General features: G+C 34.0%; 1 pseudogene; it reads left to right on the top strand.

The window, feature by feature from the left end:
• Positions 1-388: 388 nt before the first annotated feature.
• The window catches only part of LOC142975340 (acyl-CoA Delta-9 desaturase-like), a 45,411-nt pseudogene continuing 34,047 nt past the window's right edge, over positions 389-11,752 (top strand).

Raw genomic sequence — 11,752 nt, 5'->3', positions numbered from 1 at the left:
AATAAAACCGTGTACCGAACCAGCTTTGCTGAATGCAAAGCTGGTTCGGTAATAGACATGACTCCGAAACCGAGTGCGAAATCACCCACACAACAAATATTTTCCATTAAATTCTGTGTGTAATAAATGCATCTGAACATTCCAACATAATTTTGTCACATATGAATTTGAAGATAACTTGAAAAAAAGTAGTATGTACAGCCGAAAGTGATGAAATATGTTGATAGATTTTAAATGTATACAGTAAAAATAAAGTATGGAAAAGAATTAACGAAAGTAAATAAGTCGAGCCGAGCTCGAGCGGGATTGTCCGTCCGTCGTTTACAAGGTGACGGAGACGTACTAGTTGGAATAGGTAGTGCAGTGTTAGGTCGGGCCGACCCCATCCCATCAGTGGTGTTGAGCAGCGACACCAGTCCACCATAGAACGCCGCGCGCGCCGCCTGTATCGAGCGATCACCACCACGCGCCCACCACCACAACTATTTGCCGGTTGTCGAACGTGAATTTAAGTACATTTTCTTCGCGCGAAAATCGTCAAGGTCTCTCATTACATTATTTGTGTTAAAACCGTTTCGTGTGACTGAACGTTTTAGAAACAGATTTTGCGTGAATGCGTTTTTCTTCTACAAGTGAATGTAAACAGTCGCGGAGGCGACGCTTTTCAGGTAGTGTGTCAAGGACGTCATGTGTTCATCATTACGTTTGTTCAAAACATATTAACATTTATTTATTTACAATATGCTAAAATATTGATAGCCTCGTGTTCATTATAATAAGTATTACTTACCTACATAACACTCCCAGCCAATCTCATAATACTTACACATCAAAATATTGGAAATACCCAGCATCCGGATCATAACAGATAACTCAAATTTACGAAGCAGTAGAATTCATAACGTTACATTGTCAACATATTGTATTTATGTGTGTGTGTGTGTAACATCGCCATGAGGTAACTAAAAGTGTATATTAGAGATAGTTGTCAATACATAACACTAACAAACAACAAAAGGTACATGTTTAAGGTTGTAGCGCGGAGTTGTTTGTGTTCAAAGGGCATGACGCCCCCGCGCCGTCATTTGAATTAACGCACAAAACATAGATATTTGATAAGCTTTCTCTTTTTCGTAACCACAGAGACGGGTTAGTGAGTTAGTGAGTAGGAGTTGCTACACGCAGGCGGCCAGTGACACTGTGTAGTTACATTATAGTGATCTTCATTAGTTGGGCAACGTTCGATGATCTAGCGGTTTTATCATACTTATGTAAGAACACCTGTTGAGAGATCGCTTCACTTCGAATCTGCTTACTCGGTTACACGCTGTGACGGAATGTAGTCATAATATTTGAGTCGATATAGTTAGTGTACAATTCGTCATGTTTGTACAAAAGTCGACGCTCGGCTCGTCATTAGGTATTGAATAGATTCAGACAAACGGTTTGTTTTTCTAGAAATAATGTCCAAATGTCGTGCCGGTGGCCTCGGACCATTTATGCCTGACGATAATTTTATTATGGAAGATTCTGGACTGTGAACATTGTACCTTTAAAAATGTAATTGACGTTGGTATCGTTCTCTATAATAATAAACAGAAGTAGGAAACTATTATAAATGTTTTTGTACATTTACCTCCTCCGAAGTAGTTACTTATACCGTATCTAAAAGTGTAACAAAAACTGGATATTTCCATACAAGGAACATGTTACACATGTTGTGTGACGTCATCACATGCCAACACTTTCATTCGTTGTGTAGTTACACTCGAAGTCCCATGATTATGATACACCTCTGAGAACATGAAAGATAGAAGATGTTGATATAATTCATATAAATTCGGATGACGATTCAAATAGAACGAATGTAATTCTTGCTGGCGCTACATAGTGGCATGAAACTAAAAAAATATTTTTATCTATCGCATACATTTTTATGCACAAGACAAAAATAAAAACATGCCGCCATTTCCTCTAAATAAAATTAGCATATTAACACAAGTGCGATGCTTTCTCCGCGCCCTCCACGTTCGAACGAACGGCCTTGAACGATCGCATTAATTTCTGACACAATCTAGTCAATGATGTCATTTCTGAGAAGATAGACGTGACATACTAACGCAATATATACATATGTTTAATCTACTTGTATACATTCCCACTTTAGTATACACATACTGTAAAATAATATCTCTATCATAAAATATAGTTCATTTATGTATATTACCGGAGCACTAGACTTTCATAACACAATAAATCTTGAAAATTATATACGTGTTATATAAATGCACTATAAAAGACACATTTAGATGGCTGGACGTATATTTCAGCGTCACATCTTGTTGTCAAGCAACATTTTGTGTGAAAATTTCGACTTAAAAAAGATTAGTGACACGTATTATCGGCATTCGTTACAATTAATGACATAATATATGTAAATGTTCAAGGCTAGCTTTATTACACCCACGTGATCGTAGTAACATTACATGTTATTTCCATTTTGTATATCGCAATGAAATTATGCGGTGACAATATTTCAGCAAAATACAAGTTTAGCATTGATTAATTGTTGATTAATAATAAACAATCTAACTCAGTTGCAATCGTACCACCAGTAACGAAACAAAATTATTTGATAAACCAATTTCCATAAAGTGAATAAGTATCATGTGATGCTGCATACAGATATTTTAACAAAATCATTATCTTAACTCTGACAAATATTAGCAAAGCTTTAATCTAGCCTTCAGGAGTTTCTGGTTCATAATGTTTTACACGAATGATAGCGTTTGTGTACACTCAAAAGCAAAATATGACATACATTGTTACATTGAAACATCATATTTTGTCGATGAGAAAAGTAAAATTACAACTGTTTATTAACTTCAAAGTAAGTTTCAAATCACCGTGTATTTTTATATTGACTAATAGCTATAATTTAATTGATATTTTCACACAAAAGAGTACGACTAAAATGTGGCAGCGGGCACATAATATATGTTAAGTTTTTAATGTTGTATGGTTGCTGGTTAGCCTGTAATAATATTGAGTTCTGCATATTTATAAAGCCCTACGAAGAGTTACCAAAACCCAGTATTACGAACACTCATATCAAATTAAGTCCATATTTTAGATCTTACATATTTTCGTTCGTGACTGTACAGTGTACGGCTCCACAATGTTCATGTTAATTGAACCAAGCTAAATATGCTTGTGCCAGTTAATCCAGTGGCATTGTTCATATGCACACATGATCTCATAATCACAATCTCATTTGTAACTTTAATCAAATTTCATTTAAGACTGTAGCCTACAAATACAACAGATTATACGATGATAAGATTTACCTATCAACAGAAATTACACCTCGTCAACATCGTGTAATAAACTGTTCCTTTATCATTTTACTTCGAAGATTTTGCGTTTATTTTGTTTACTAAAGAATGTTATCATAAAGTATGTTTGAGTAATATGCTTTATAATGATTATTTTACTAGTTGGCGGAATTTCATCTCTATTAATATATGCCTTGTTGAGTTCTTTTGCTTTAAAATGTCAAGGCAAGGCCCGCCAAGCGATTCTACTTCACTTTTCGTTTGCGCACTGCCAGGTTGTGGAACTCAGTGCTTGCTTCTCTGTTTCCAGATAAATATGATTATAGTCAGTGTCTCTTAAAGTCAATAGTGAAAGGTTCTTTCTAGGAAAGCGTGCTCCATCCATCTAATCACTATTCAAAAAAAGTGTTGGCTAGTACTTTTATCGGAATAACAAAAACACGCATGCATATAATTTAAATATATGCATTTAATTCGGCCTTTTACCGTAAACATATCAGTATAGTTATTTTTTGTTTAAACAAAGCACTCAGATAAAACATGCCTGATATTTTACTATGAATGAGACTAATTTTTCCTCAAAACTATGGTTTTTCCGTCCACTATAAGACGGCAAAGGAAAAAAAACTTACTTAATATAAAATAATCGTCTAAAACGATGGTGTTGTAAGTACTATAACAATATAGGTAATATTATTATACCTTTTCCCTTTGCCATGTCTTTAAGGGAAAATAAAGCGCAGTGTGTTTAACAGAACGCCACACACCTCTAGGCATGAATTAACTCCCTCGCGTATAAAGTAATTATGAACGGTATATAATATAGTACCACTAGCTCTCCGAACAAACCTACATACTTTAGGTATAATTGTAGAGAACTATTGTGTCAGATGTCAGTCAAACATTAGTCATAAGTGACAAGCACATGTCACTAGTGGTGTGTTTTTTGAATAAATGAACAAACCACGTGCTATAATTTCTGGTCTCTGTGGGACTATTTTCTAGTACTATCGACTATCGATAACTGCCTAGGTATCAACTTGTTTGAAATTTGATCAGCGTCTCTAGCGGATGTCATAGGTATGATTTTGAAGTATATTTCAAACTTCAAACATTAGTCGATACTACCGGCTGCACAAAATTGTTCTACGTACTTATATCAGTTCTAACAAGCTATTTTTCGCTTCAGTTGATGACTGTTCAAAGATAATATACAATAAAACACAATGATGATACTTAAAGCATAAATTCTAATTCATTATCTCATAAAGATATTACGTAAGTACCCAACACTCGTTGGCGTCGTCATTTGTGACTTTTTCATCGGCTTCCATCTAAGGAGTATCGTGTTTCTAATCTGTGCTTACCCTTGCGTCAGCGGGCGCGGGTAAAGTGCCTAATGGGTTATATTGCTAATTCCTTTTGTGGTGGTAAGATCACACCCTCTATCGACAAAATATTTTCAAGCACTTTAATACCGCATTTTAGTAGAGAGAATGTTACGATGGATTTTTTTAATAAAGGTTAGTAACAAACAGTATTAATTTCGGAAACTGGCAGTTACTTAATCGTATTTTAAAACACCTTTGATAGACTTGATCACAGCTGCTTAAAGAAACAAATTCCTTGGTTGTCTGAAGTGCTCTAAATACATAATTAAATATTGCTTTCGGCCTAAAATTTAACAGGCGTATGATAATACTCTTAATTTTGTGAGATCTACATTGTAACAAAGTTCTATTAAAGAGATTCTAAAAACGAAAGCGTTTGATCTTCAATTCTAGTAACACTATACCAATGTAAATTCATTGGAAGTTTGTAATTATAAACAAAATTGCTAGACATGAATTCAAGACTGGTCGTGTACAAATGCCGGTTAAAACTACACATTTTAAAACATGTATTTTAACGTAATTAAGTTGAAATAGTACGAATACGAGAACCACAGCACACCTGTTGTATAAATTATCGCATTGAGCACGACCGACTGATAAAAGTGTAGTCACAGCAAACAAGATTGCAGCGTAGACGTATAGATAACTATGCATGTGTATATTGTGTAGACATAACGAAGTTGTTACCGATAACTGGCGATAGATAGGCTCGTCTACCCGATACTGTTATCTCTAGGTGTGGGAAATAGTTAAACAAATGAACACTTCTCCTTGAAGATAATTGTGGTATATTTACTGTCTTGTCTCATAATATTCGGTTTCCATATTCTACGTCATTTATTTGTATGGAATGTGTAGTGTAAATCAATCTAATATATAAAATTCTCGCGTCACCGTTTTCGTTGCCATACTCCTCCGAAACGGCTTGACCGATTCTCATGAAATTTTGTGAGCATATTGAGTAAGTCTGAGAATCAGCTAACATCTATTTTTCATACCCATAAGTGAAACTATTTTTTTTTTATTTATATGGCAAAGCAAGGTTTCAGCTAGTATCTAATAAAATTATAGACTCTATTCGCATCGAAAAATCATTTGAAGTATGAAATATGATATTAGTTCTAGATAGTGTAAATAAAAGGAGTAATTTTAAAATATATCAATTTATTTATGCTTGACATTTTACTCTGATGGTTTATTAAATTTCTTCGAATGTAGCAATTTTAAATATTGCTTTCTAGTAAATGTATTGGAGGCTCCAGACATCGAAATTCGATAGTCAGTCACACGTTATAGAACTCGTTATAGCTTTTCAATCATTTTGTCATTAGCAAACTTACGATCTTTGTCAATAACATTGAGTATAAATACGTTATTCATATTACAGAGGTTATAGACACGCATTTACAAGTTAACCTTAAAAAAAAATCAGAAAAGGATTTAGTATAGAATCTAGCGTTTAAATTGTTCAACTCAAGCGTAGATTTTGAATTAGCTTACGATCAATTTTAGAAACTTTAAATAACTCTTTGTTACTTTGATGTGCTGTACATCGTAGCGATAGAAATACTTTTGAACATTATTTGAAATCTTTATATACATATTTCTTCTGTAAGTGTGTATGTCACTGAACTTTTCTTAAACGACTGGACCGATTTTTATGAATTTTTTTGTGTGTGTTCAAGGGGATCTGAGAATGGTTTAGATTCACAATTTTGTCCGCTGGACAATGTCTCTTTAATTAATTTTTAAGTTATTAGACAGGACAACGTCTGTCGGGTCCGCTAGTTAAATTATATTTTTTGCATTCGGCCAAAAATTTCACAACAATATTTTAACTTTAACAACGAATTCACAACAAACTTTAACAACGAATGTTTGCACGCCACAGATGTCTACTTAACCACAGTTAAAAGTTCCACAGTAATCGTTTACCAAACGTTGAGAGGAACATACGTTTGATTAGATTGTAACGTTTTCATTTGGTACAGTATCACTGATCATACGAAGCAGACTAAACAATAAGTCAGACGGGAATTGATTGAGAATAAATGTTGAAACGTGACGTACTGTGACGTAAGTACACATTACACTGCATTCGATACGAGAACCGGTAATATTATAGAGATGGAAACATTGTATATGTATGTTTGACTTCGTTAGTCTCAAGAATTACTAGGCCGATTTAAATAGTTGTTTCACTAATGAAAAGCTGCATTTACTTTGAATGATTTTTTTTTAATTTTAGTAAGGTCAAACTTATGTTACCTTTCCTCTAAGTATTTAAGTTTGTTTTTTCTTTTCCCACTTGTATTTCTTAACGTAACTTTCATTTTTTCCAGGCTATAGTTAAACATGTGCCTGAATTTCACTTAATTCGGTTAGGCCTTACAGGAGAATGCTTGTCGTTAATCTGATTACGAATTTCGTGGCGACCACAATCAACTTTGAACCGAACATGAATACTTTGTCGGAATGCTTACAACACATATTTGAAAGGTTTATTTAATATATTAATGGTATTCCAATGGCGTATTGTTAACGATAACAACGTATTTTTTATGAAGGAAAGCCTTGTAGAACATAATTGTTTATGACACCTTTTGTTTGTAAGTTTATAATTCGACTTTCTTGTTTGCTTTGGATTCAATTACTTACTTATCGAAATATTATGTTAGGTTTATCTCAAGTGGTATGAAATATGTCAAGTGTCAGCACCTGTTTCTTCACTTAGTTGAAGAGTTTTTGTATAGATTTTACGATAAACATATCAAAATATGCAAAAATCCTGCCTGCATTTCAAGGGTGGTAAAATTAAATATCTATCTACTCACTTAATCAGCCCGTTTCCACCCACTGTTGAGTCTATATTCACTTATATACTATACTATAGTATAGGCCTATGCCTATAGTATTGTATAGTATTTAAAATTACCTGCGAGTAGTTAATTTAAAACAGCTCAACGATGCATAGAAAGACAATAATAGTGGTCAAATAGAATACTAGCGATAACTTTAAATATTTTGAATTGCACACAAACCTAAATTCTAGTTTACGATCAAATGAAATTTCTCAATATTCAAGTGTGCATTCTTATCTCTGTGGCTGTCTGTAAGGCATGAAGTATGTAGGTATTTCGGACAATACAATCACAAACAATATGATTGGGAATCTGTTGGTTAAGCTGCGTGTTATCACACTTTATCTAATAGACACTGAAGGCCGTCAAAGCTACAGGTAGCAACTACTTACATATCTTAACATAGTATCACTGTACTATTTTTGTTTGGTTCGTTTGAAGAAATACATGTTTCTTATTTCGTAAATTAGCATTTCGTTTCACACGTATACGTTAAGTTTAGAACTTTTTAATAAATTCGTTAATCCTACTTTCTGATAGAATAGTTTTTTTAAGGCCAGACAATAGTTTAAAGTTTTAATAAAATAGACGCGTCGCTTATAAATTGTTTGTGAATTGTTGTGCTAGCCCTTTGCCTGGGCATATTGTTTTTTTCTTTTAAAACCCTTTCTTAATGCTCTCTTATTCGTGAAATCTTTATATACAATTTACGTTTCTCGATCCAATGGTTTCGCATTGTTATGGTATTTCAACCCAAATTATTAGTCAGTCGACTCATGTATTCAAATATAGAAATTCAACCACAAGAATACCCAAACAGTACAAAAATAGAAAGATATTTTTCCGCCCGATTAAGCGTCAGCCATCGAAATTGTTCAATTATCCTTTCCATTGTATACAGTTACGGATCATTTCAGATAGGTATTAGAACAGATGCCTTTAACGCGAAGTGGCCGAGTGGCGTAGGTAGACCTTGAACATCAAAAGACTGTTAGCAAACAAAAAACATAAACAGTAACGCGACCTCACCTGATCGCTACACAATCTTGAGATCACTAAAGTGACGATGATTTGTTTATATTTAACATCTGTAATTTAAACACAATTTTTAGATAGTTTATAGCTGTTGTACAAGCTATAGTTTTACGTTTATGCAAGGCCGTTTCGATTCTATTAGTTTATTTAATAGAGGGGTTTTGATCGGGATAGGAAGTGATTATCTTTGTTAAGCTGAAAATAGACACAAAATAAAAGAGTTAGACTCGTCGATATTATTCTTGTTGTTAAAGAAAAGACGCCTCCCGCAATACAAATAAAGGACGCAAAGAATTGTTTCCATGTGGGAATCGAACTCACGACCTCTCGACCCAATGGAAGTGGCGTGGCAACTTAAACCACTGCGCCATGGCGGCAGTCTAAAATTATAAACAGATGTTGCGTTAAAAACGAACCTAATAACTAACTAAACCAATTATTGGTGGAAATCCAATTATTTTTCACAATTTCAAAACTTGTGAAATTTCGTAACATTTGCATGTAGTGACATAATTTCGACACGAACAAAATATGTAATTATAAACGCATTATCCCGCAGCCGTAGGTGCCGTCTGACCTGAGAGGCCAATTCTTAATAGAGTGATGGAGAAAAATAATTATGTGCGCGGTTCTTAATGACGTAACCACTACAGCGTGACTCATGGCCAATTACAATTGTGTACACCGAAGTGGTACTCGAGTATATATAGGTTTCCTAGTACAAGAGCTTAAAGATAATTTTAAGTGTTGTCAGAAATTGCCTATGTTTATAGCGCAGTGGCCCAGCTAGTTTGATTCCAGCGCAGAATAAATAGTTAAATAGTCACTGCGATCCAGAGTACCTTTTGGGTATGTTTGTAAACAGTACCTATGTTTTGTTTGTATATTGTAGTTTTGAAGAAAAAATATTGTCCTTTAATTAGATAAGAAGATTAAAAAAATATGTAGATGATAAAAAATCTGTTCTAATAATTGAATTATTGCTCTTAATTAAGTATTTCGGAAAGTTCCATAAGATTTATATTAGAAGGCGTATTTTGAATTTCAAATTATCGCTCAGTAGTTTAACTTTCGAGGAAATTTGACTTGCAATGCACTACTACGAATTAAAAAAGTACTATTGTGCAACAATAATGCAGGCAACGTTTCATTACATGCATGTATATAATTACTGTATACAATGACACTGGTAATAGAGTAGTTACGAGTTAATAAATATTCATTACTGGAACAATTAACTTGCTCTGTTTATTTTGAGTCATTACCATATAGGTTCTGAATCACAAGTCACTACATATCTATACATAGAATAATGATAAAGTAACATATTAGAAAGTAAAGTCACCTAGCCACGTCTGTCTGTCTGTTAGCTTTAAATTAAAAATTTAGTGAACGGATTTTCATTCGGCTACCACCAAATCAATGCACAGCAAAAAAAACAAAGCAGTGATAACCGAGTGGTATAAGTTGACACCTCCCACGCAAGTGGTCGCAGGTTCGAACCCGAGGCAACACACCAATGACTTTTCGAAGTTATGTGTGTATTAGAAGATTTAAGTGTATAATTGGTAAGGGTTTTGTTAGAAATTACTTTTAAGGTCACTAGATTCCAATGAAGCAGAGAGATGCAGAGTTTGCAGCATGTTTTGACAGACATATTTTAGTTCAGTAGAAATGTCGTAACTCGATACGTGGGCGTTACGATAGTATCGAATATTCGTGTTCCGTTACCGGCCTTGCGGTCTGGTCGTATGCGAATGTACATCAAAAATTCTAGCTTCATAGACTTTGTCAGGAAATTCTCGGTACCAGTTTGGATGGATATGAGCCATGTCAGTGTTTCATAGAAACTAGAAATAACTAGGTAAATGTTGAAATGTACGTGTATCATATTTTATATTTTGTACTCTGGGAAAACTAGTGACGTAATAGGAACATTGTACTAACTAATGAAGATATAAAAATTCCTACTTCTATCACATAAATATAAATTAGAAAAGAGCAAATGTCGAACCGGGAGTCCAATCCGAAACCTTATGACGGTACCACACATTACTCAAAGCTTTTTTTACTAGGTAAATTAATAATTACCAATATACTTAAATAAAATCGCGTAATACCTAGTACCAACCTAATAAAAATTCCTTGCTAGCGCGGGGGCGCCGAGTAAATTATCTTAATAACATTATAATGATAAATCTGTTTATAAAGTACCTCTCTAATAATATTAACCTCTAAGTATGTCAGGAGCTAAATTTAAACAGAAAACTTCAGTGCTTACACACATAAAATTGCTTTGATAACTCTGTATAATTTATATTCATTATTTTGTCTCAAGTTTACTCGTTAATATAACGTAATATCTAATGAGCTCCCCGATGTATGTAACCGTTTGATAAACGCAATCCAAAATTACATCACTGTAGAACTAAACTAACGGCTCTACAATATTCTATACTAGCTTTTGCACGCTTTTGCTATGTACTAATCCATGTTACAAACTACCGGTTTACCAAATTTTATAAAAATCTGTTCAGGATTTTCTATGTTAAAGTGTAACAGACATCTGTAGGTAGACATTTTCGCATGTATCTTACATATAAAATTTCCATGTCACAATGTTAGTTACCGTACTCTCGAGATTCTTATGAAATTTTGTGAGCATATTGATTAGGTCTGAGAATCGGCGAACATCTATTTTTCATACCCCTGTAGTGTATAATATGTGTATAATAGTTACACAATTTTTTTTTTTATTTAAATGGCAAAACAACTTTTCCCGTGTCAGCTAGTAATATTATATATACCCTATATTACAGTCGGATAAGTAAACTAAGGATTCCATCAGCTGTTTCAATTAAGCTAAAACCCATAATGTAATCCTTGGACACAATTCGATGTGGCTAAATGATTTGATAGCTCACTGGCTCTAATGAGAAATCAGTAATTGCTCTGTAGACTGACTAGGCTTATGGCCAATACATTGTGATGATATTCTTCCGTGGCGCAGTGGTTTAGGTCGCCACGCTTTATAGCATTGAGTCGTGGGTTTAAATCCCACACGGAACAATTATTTGTGCGATCCACAAATAATTGTTTCGGGTCTGGTTGTACTTTATGTCCGTTG

This window comes from Anticarsia gemmatalis, chromosome 9 (genome assembly GCF_050436995.1).
Source record: "Anticarsia gemmatalis isolate Benzon Research Colony breed Stoneville strain chromosome 9, ilAntGemm2 primary, whole genome shotgun sequence".
Lineage (NCBI taxonomy): Eukaryota > Metazoa > Arthropoda > Insecta > Lepidoptera > Erebidae > Anticarsia > Anticarsia gemmatalis.
The sequence above is the reverse complement of the archived record's forward strand: the minus strand, read 5'-3'. Positions and strand labels throughout refer to the sequence as shown.